Source organism: Mustela putorius, unplaced genomic scaffold (genome assembly GCF_011764305.1).
Source record: "Mustela putorius furo isolate JIRA1106 unplaced genomic scaffold, ASM1176430v1.1 tig00003836_pilon_pilon_pilon, whole genome shotgun sequence".
Classification (NCBI taxonomy): Eukaryota; Metazoa; Chordata; class Mammalia; order Carnivora; family Mustelidae; genus Mustela; species Mustela putorius.
The window spans coordinates 13,228,636-13,237,333 of NW_025421989.1; the positions used below are offsets into that span (position 1 = coordinate 13,228,636).

The 8,698-nt window shown below is 43.0% G+C and overlaps 1 long non-coding RNA gene across 1 annotated transcript; it reads left to right on the forward strand.

Moving 5' to 3' along the window:
* Positions 1 to 698: 698 nt before the first annotated feature.
* Positions 699 to 7,616, forward strand: LOC101680487. Its single transcript, XR_001180588.2, has 3 exons — positions 699 to 818; positions 3,802 to 3,897; positions 6,030 to 7,616. It is a non-coding gene; the product is annotated as an uncharacterized LOC101680487 (long non-coding RNA).
* Positions 7,617 to 8,698: the final 1,082 nt, after the last annotated feature.

Sequence of the window (8,698 nt, forward strand, 5' to 3'; positions counted from 1 at the left end):
CTAAGCGCAGATTTAAGTGGTCGAGAGACAGATTACACCTTTTAATCTGAGGCGAGCCAAAGCCATAATGCAAAGGTGCAGAAATAGAGATGGCAATAATTTGTGCTGAGATTTTGGAGTTCAGCACAGATAAATACTGTTAAAAATTACATACAGAGAGGGGCGCCTGGGTGACTCAGTCAGTTGAGCGTCCAACTTTCGATTTTGGCTTAGGTCATGAGCTCAGAGTTGTGGGATCGAGCCCTGCATGGGATCCTTGCTCAGCAGGGCGTCTGCTTGGGATTCTCTCTCTCTTTCCCTCTCTCAGCCTCCCCCCTGCGCTCTCTCTCTCAAATAAATCTTTTTAAAAATTACATATATGTAAATACATATATGTGTATATATGTATACATACACACATATATTTTTACATGAAAAAATATACACCCAAACAAAAGTGGTATTTTTTTAATGATTTCTGTATATTTTTTTAAGTGATGATATTAAACATGATGTTTGTACCTTGTGTTTTTTCCCCATTAATTACATCCTGGGACATTTTAATGTCCTCATTTTAAGATGGGCATAATAATACATTGTATGGATTTACCATGACAAATTTAAACAAAATATCTTGTAGGACTTATAGGGTGTTTCCAATTTTGCAATGAACTTCTCAATATGTGGACTTCTATTCATTTTTCTAATTAGTTCCTTGGCGAACATGTTTCAACCTCTGACATATTGCAAGAAGAGGGAAAGATACTATCCAGAGATGATATTCAAAATACTCCGCAACAGAATGGATATTGACCTCTGCGTGGAGCACAGTCCTCAAGGTAATTCTTACGTTGCTGGACTCAGAGGTCCAGGTGACAGGAGAGAGGGCCAGCAGCTGGGTCAGTGAGGTTGTGGTGGGATATCTTATTTCCATGACCAGGGATCTCAGCCTTGGAGGAATGTATGCGATCTGTTTTCCATCACCCTCCCCAACAGGAGCGGGTGTCTATTTTTTAAATCTTTGCCAGTTGGATCCATGATAACAACAAAAATATTATCTTTTATTTTGTATCTTTCTAACCATAAGTGAGGGCATTTTTTTAAGGTTTCATCACCACTTCTGTTGTGTTGTTGTTGTTACTTTTGATGACTTGCTTGTTTATTGTCTCTGCCCATTTTGAGGGTAGGGGGTGTTGTTGTTTTTTTTTTTTTTTTCATTAAAAAGCTAGTATTTATTGATGCCTTACAGTGTGTCACTACGCTAAGCTCTTAATAGGCCTTACCTATTTTAATATTCACCATGACCATATAGAGTTATTCCGATTCCCATTTTAGAAACATGAAAATAGAATCAGAGATTCAGTAAGTGCCCACCAGGATAGTGTTTGTAAGTGTTGGGGCCAACCATCAAATCCAGACAGTTAGATCCTCTGACGGATGTTCTTAATCATTCTGACCCTATTCTCTTGCTCCTGCAGTATTTACTCATAAGAGCTCTTTACATATGGATAGTCACTGTTTTAATACATCTTGTATATTTTCCCTACTTTGCCCTTCTACTTCGAACTTTCCTTATGGCATCGCTTACTGTATAAGAGTTTGAAAATTTTACAGACGCACTTTTCTGTGTGAATTGTTTTTTTCAGTTTGAGGTCTAATTGACAAATAAAATCGTCACATATCTAAAGTGCACCCCACGATGATTTGGTATGATGTACACTGTGGAAAGATTCACCCCCACTGAGTAGATTAACACACTCATCACCCCCACATATTTACTTTTTATGTATTTATTTATTTTTTGACAAGAACACTGAAGTTCTACTCTCAGCAAATTTTAATTATATAATGCAGTATTATCAACTATAGTCATGATGTTATACATTAGAGCCTTAGAACTTATTCATCTTAGAACTGATAATTTTACACAGTTTAAAAATCTTTGGTATGGGGACGCCTGGGTGGCTCAGTGGGTTAAAGCCTCTGCCTTCGGCTCAGGTCCTGGGATCGAGTCCCGCATCGGGCTCTCTGCTCGGCGGGGAGCCTGCTTCCTCCTCTCTCTCTGCCTGCCTCTCTGCCTCCTTGTGATTTCTGTCAAATAAATAAATAAATCTTTAAAAAAAATCTTTGATATGGTCAAATATCTCAAGCTGCTTTCTTAATGGGTTTTGTCTCTAATAGCATTCTCAGATGTTCCCTATCAGAAGGATATAAAAATATTTATGTTCATTTTCTTCTATATAGAACTTCAGAATTGCCTGTGCTAGTAACATATATGTGCTTAGGCCCCAACTCAGACCTGTTGAATCAGGATATCTACAGTGAGAGATAGATGTTTATGCTTTTAAAGAGATACACAAACTTACAGTCCGAGAGGACTGGTAAATGGACACATTTAGCTCTTCTTCTCAAGGCATGTGAAATTGAAGAAATACTAAATTAAGAATCTATCTACGAGATCAATTCCAGATGGGGTAAAAAGTTAGTTGTGAAATCCCAATCTTAACTTACAGAAGACCATGTAGGAGAATATCTGAAATCTGTATTAGAGTTTTCTAAAGAAGCAGAACCAGTAAGAATAAACATATGGAGAGGGGGAGGGAGAGAGGGAGAGAGAGGGAAAGATTTTAAGGAATTTCCTCATCTGATTGCAGGCAATAGAAAGTTCTAAATCGGCAGGGCGGGCTCATAGGCTAGAAATTGCAGCAAGAAGTTAATGTCTTGAGTCTGAAGGAAGTCTGGAAACAGAATTCCTTCCTCTTCTGGGGACCTCAGACTTTTCTCTCAAGGCCTTCAACTGATTGGGTGGGGCCCACATACACTCGGGACGGTGATCTGCTTTGTCCAAGTCTGCTGCTGTAAATGCGAATCACACGTCTAACGTACCTTCACAGCAACATCTAGCCTGGTGTTTGGTCCAGCAGCTGACCCAGCTTAGCTGGGCTGACAAAGAAAATTAACCACCACGGACAGTAGCTTTATGACGCTGTGGTAGGAAAAGATTTTTAAACCACACACACACAAAGTGAGATAGAAAGAGAGGTTGATTTGATAAATGGTTTGAACCAGGGCAAAATGTTATACAGTTCTTCCTCCTCATTTGAGATGCCCCCCCCCCGACAGACCAGAGCCCATCTAGAAAATATTCTTCATGGGATCATTGCAACTGCTTCCTTGCCAGAGAGCTATTTTCTTACACTTCTGTGGCTCCCAATAAACACCAAGAAACACAGGACAAGAACATAAAAGAGACAAGTGTGTTTTAATTTAGGCTCCACAAACCTAGATATTAGCCATGGCACCACAAGGGCCCAAGCCAAAATACCAAACAGTGATGGATGTATTGTTTGCCTAATTTAAAACAAGCCTGATTTATTTTTAAAAACGCGACCTCAAGACACAACGCACCAGACGTGATATGGAATGTATTATATGCCTAACCAAAAAACAAAATGCTACTCGGTACAGTGGATTTGAAAATTATCTTGCTATTAATAGAACTCCGGGATGGCTGTGATCTGTTGGATTTGATACATTCAGGTTTTGGCAGCTGCTGGGGACTGAAAACAAGACGTTCCTTACATTATTACTTAATAAAGAAACTAGGTCATAAAATAGCCCTTTGGTGAATTTTTTAGAAAAGATTTTGAAGAGCCCAATTTCATCTTTACTAAGTAAGTCTGTGTTGCTGAGTATGTTTGGCAAAGTAGCAGCGTGATTAACAGAGTCCTTCTCTGGAACCGTGTAACCTTGAGAGGGGCTTGGGGAACCCACCACAAATATCTGTCGAATCTAAAAGCGTCCTTCTCTTTCCTTTCCTAGTCTGAGGGTCTGACACTGAGCTACTGATTGAAATGTTTGGATTGAGGACCTTTACAAACGTATCTGTTGGGCAGATAACGTTGTCAAGACTTTAAGGTAACACCGATCTGTTCTCCTAGGCTCCAAATACTTTTTAAAGGTTCAGCTGAAAAACATTGCTACCTCTTGGTCCCACTAAAAACAAGCTTTTTTTTTTTTTTTTTTTTTTTTTTTTTTTTTTTTAGTTTTCATTTTAATTCCTGTTGGTTGACATAGAGTGTAATATTAGTTTCAGGTGTGCAACGTAGCGATTGAGCACTTCCATCGTCACCCGGTGCTGGTCACAAGTGCGCTCCTTCATACCTGTCACCTGTTTCACCCATCCCTCCCCCCAAAAAAAAGCTTTTTTTTTTTTTTTGAACGAGATCGCCTGCAAAGCAAAACAAAAAACTTCAGTGAATTTTAGGATTTGGTGTTTTTCATTTAAAGAAGTTGTGTTTCAGGCTGTATTCCTGGTAGTAGATTCTGAGGTGAGGGTTCATAAAAACCAGTAAGGAAATGCACCAGGAAAGGGAAGAACCGAGAAGGGAGATGTAGCATGCTAAGCCCCCAGGAGAGTGGCTTGGGCTCAGTCCTGCTCTGGGGACAGTGTAAGCCTTCATCAGGGGAAAAGGGAGCTGCAGTATTTGCAGAACCGCCCTCCCCCATGTTAATCAGTGGGTCGAGACAGTGTAGCATAGATCTCTAGGCAATTCTGGATGTCCTTGCATGGACAAAGTAGGTTCTGTCTGCCTGTGGATTGTCCTACAACAAAGAGCTAGAGGTACCCTCTGGGTGTGGTGCGGGCTGTGACAGGTGTATGTGTGAAGATGATGAAGGGCTCTAAAAGGCGGGACGTGTAGACATATGCCAGCGTCTGCCTTCTTGTTCCACAAGGCATAATATGTCAGGGTCTCTCCACGAATTCAGAGCAAGCCTATATATGAAGGGAAGGAGTTTCTATGTAGGCGACAAAAGATTTGAAGTAAGTCACCCTATTTGCCTTGGTGTCTCTGCCCCCCAGCTTGAGTCAGTAGAATGAGGTCAAAGAGGAGCTTACACTGGAGATGGACAACTCTGTCACACTTGCCTCGTGAGGGCACGCCCACCAATAGTCCCCGAAGTCTGGGAGGTGGTGGACAATGAGCAGATCTGGAGGGCAAGAACAGAAAACCAATCCTGAAGGAAGCACTTGGGTCTAAGACAGAAAAATGAGCTCAAGCCAGGGCTTCACTGAGGAGAGGAAAGAGAAGGGGATGGGGGGGGAAACACCTAGAACTGGAATAGCCGTTATTATAATCCTAATACCAGATAAAACTCTATTGTACAATATAAATGATAATGCAGTAAATGAATTATTTAAATAACCATAATATAAATTGAACACAATATCCACATTTTGAGTACTCAATAGTCATATGTGGGTAGTGGCTACTGTATTAGACAGTCTAGCTCTAGAACATTTCATCATCACAGAAAGTTCTGTTGGACAGCATTGACCTAGAGCTTACTGAATGGGTCAAGGTTTGAGATGTAATGGGCCTCACTTGCATCTCAAACTCTTGATTTCTTCCTCTCCAGATTCAGCTCATAACAAATCAAATTTTGCCCGTGGGATTTCCTGAAAACATTGCAGTAGCTTGTTAAAGGACAATAGTAGTATGGTGATACTTTTTAAACTTTCTGTCTGGAGGTACCTTCGTTAAATGACCTTTGACTCCTGAGTTTTTAGTGGTTAAATGTTAACTCAGATTCAGTACACACTGAGCTTCCAGTGAGTATTACAACAACCAACCAGTCACGTTCACTTTCTTCCTTGATTGCTGTTTTCCTTTACCTTATTGTTCGGGTCCATTTTAATCTTTACAAGGAACAAAATTTGATCTCAAGGGGGAGGAGGCAAGAAGCCACGCGGGAGTGGAAAACGTGGCAGAATCTAACTTTCTCTCTTGTTCTGCCATCTCCCATTTTCACGTGGCCAGAGAAGGACAATCCCACTCTGATGTTTGGACAGCTTCAGACCAGACCCAGTGACCAGGTAGAATTGGGGCAGAGTATTGCCAAAAGCTTGGTATCCACAGTTGCTTTTGTTGACATTTCAGAGCATTTTTTTAAACTGCAGATTGCCTTGGGGGCCCCAGTTGCAAAGTCTGAGGTTGAGGAGATCCTGTGTTATCCTTGATCGCCTTTTTTCCAAACTTGAGTTACAGATTGCCTTAATTGGGGTCCTCTCCAAAGAAGACGCTGACCCAAGGGTTCAAGAGCAAGCACTTTGTTAATGGAGGAACTCCCAGAAACCCAGGTGGTGGGCACGAGAGAGGAAAAGCGAGGAAGCTACGGAAGATATGCTCTCAGGCCAGTTTCTCAGACACAACTCTGGGATCCACGGCTTCAAAAATATCCCGCCGGAGGGTGAGAGAGCCGGGGCACTTATCCACCCTTTATCAGCAGCCGTTGGTTGAGGGATATCAGGGGAGGGCACGTAGAGGAACGCTTTGGGCCTACTACTTTGGGCATGCAGGGACAAATGGGGCCTGTTGGAGGACAGGGGTGGACTTTACGGAGTCAGCTACACAAGCTTATTTTTATTTTCGAGTGGACAAAATAGACCCAGGGGTCTCAGAGTATAACCTTTCCAGGTCCGAGAAGGGCCGCTCGTCTGGTGTGGAGGACACGATGAGTCACTGCCCACTGGAAAAACAAAAGAACTTTTAATGGGCAGTTTGACCCCTGGTCAGAACATCCCAGATAGTTGAGTGAAGGGGCAGAGCCTTTGGTATTAAATGCCTTGGAACCGAAAGGGCAGGGAGCCAGTGTTCTGGCTTTTGCACCAGAGAAGACATGGAACGACTTATTTTAACCGCTTGTCAGAGGCTCCATGGGCGGCTCGTGCATTCTGGAATTTCCGAGAGAGACTTACCAAATGCTTTCTGCTGAGGCTGACGAAGCCAAGCTGGGGCATCTGCATGCCAGGAATATATGGTTGCATATGTGCCACTGTTTATCTGTTTGCAAAATATGCCATATGTTGACAGCCTGACATATGTTGAGCTATATGGAAGATCAGGCAGAGAGAAAGAAGAGCCAGAGGATAAGAAAGAGAGGAGAAGAGAAGATATGAAAGGGAAAACAAACCCTTGTGAGTTTGGCTCCTAAGGCGTGTATCTCACAGTGGAATGTATGGAAAGGATCTTGGCGATGATCTGGTCTGGTGCCCCCCGTTCCTAAATGAGGAAACTGAAGCCAGCATTCTCATGGCCCAATGACCAGAAAGTCAGGGGCAGGAGCCCTGGGGTTCTGCCTCCCTTCCTGGTCTCCTTGCATTTTGGGCTTCCGTTTCTTTCACGCCCACATGCTCACCCACCTGCCTCCTGTCTTCTGCCCCGTCTCCTCCTACCCATCCAGTCCCTGTCCACTCTTCCGGGGCCTCGGTCTCCCCTCATATTTCTCTATAAAATTATAATCCACTTGCATGCAGAGATTCTTTCCTCTTTGACCCTCCTCAGTGCGTGTCATAGAAGCTTCCACATAGTAATAATAGTTGTTGGCAATTATTGAGTGTTTACTATGTGTTAAGTACCACGTTTAAAGTTTGACATGAATCAGCTCATTTACTTCTCCCATTAACCCTGTGAAATGAGTACCCACCATTAGTCTTATTTTATACTCAAGGAACCTGTGGCACAGAAAGGTTAGGACACTTGCCTAAGATAACACAGCTGGGAAGTCAGTCTCAGGGCTGCTAATGCCAGACTTCCAGCTCATACCCACAAGCCTAGACTTCCTTCCAAGGACCATCTGAGGATTTGAATTTATTTCACTGTTATTAAATGCTGACAAGATCGGTTTTGTTTTGTTTTGTTTTAAAGATTTTATTTATTTATTTGACAGAGAGAAATCACAAGTAGATGGAGAGGCAGGCAGAGAGAGAGAGAGGGAAGCAGGCTCTCTGCTGAGCAGAGAGCCCGATGCGGGACTCAATCCCAGGACTCTGAGATCATGACCTGAGCTGAAGGCAGTGGCTTAACCCACTGAGCCACCCAGGCGCCCGACAAGATTGTTTTTATTTAAAAAAAAAAAAAACAACAATTAGATATCAGAGTGTGTAAGAACAGTTGTCCTCTCAGAAAGAAAGCAAAAAAGAAACACTAAGCAAATCATTAAGATCACTCAGATTTTCCTCAGTAAAAAGTTAAATGAGCTTCAACAAATTATTTAAAATTTATTATCTCCTCCATCAACATAGAATAAAAGAGAAAATCCTTGTCCTCCCTCAGAAAAACAATTTTATAAAGGGTAGTGTCATTTATGAAACGTTTAAAACCCGAGAAAGGCCAGAGAACAGCATGAGTCATCATTAGTTGGCTAAAATCTTAGGCAGACTCGGGTCGGTTCAGAAGCACTGGAATCACCTCAGGAGTGTGCCATTGCTGGGGGGCTGTGGGACCCAGCCAGCTACAGCAGGGGCAATTCCATGGCAGCCTAAAGATCAATAGCAGGTTCCCTTTCTTCCCTGAGTCCCCAAACCAACCACAAGGGAGCCGGTTGAAGAGCTTTGACATGAGAGAACAGAGCCTTCTGGAACATTTGGCCTGAAGAAAAGCAGCCCGAGGGGTTAGATCACAGTGGGCCAGAGTTCCGATTGTACTTTCCTTGGGAGGAACTACGTAGAGGTGGAGGCTCAGCAGCAAGGGAACACCGCCTCAGACTCACAGGAGAGGCATGGCCAAGTGCTGGAGCAGCCGGCCGCCATTGGACAGCGGGGGATGCTGGCCTCGCTACCCTCCCCCTCTCAGCGGCGCTTTTCTCCCACATCAAGTGGGGCTGACAATTCTCATCTGAAAAGGTTGTCCTGATGACCGAATAGCACGGGTTGGCT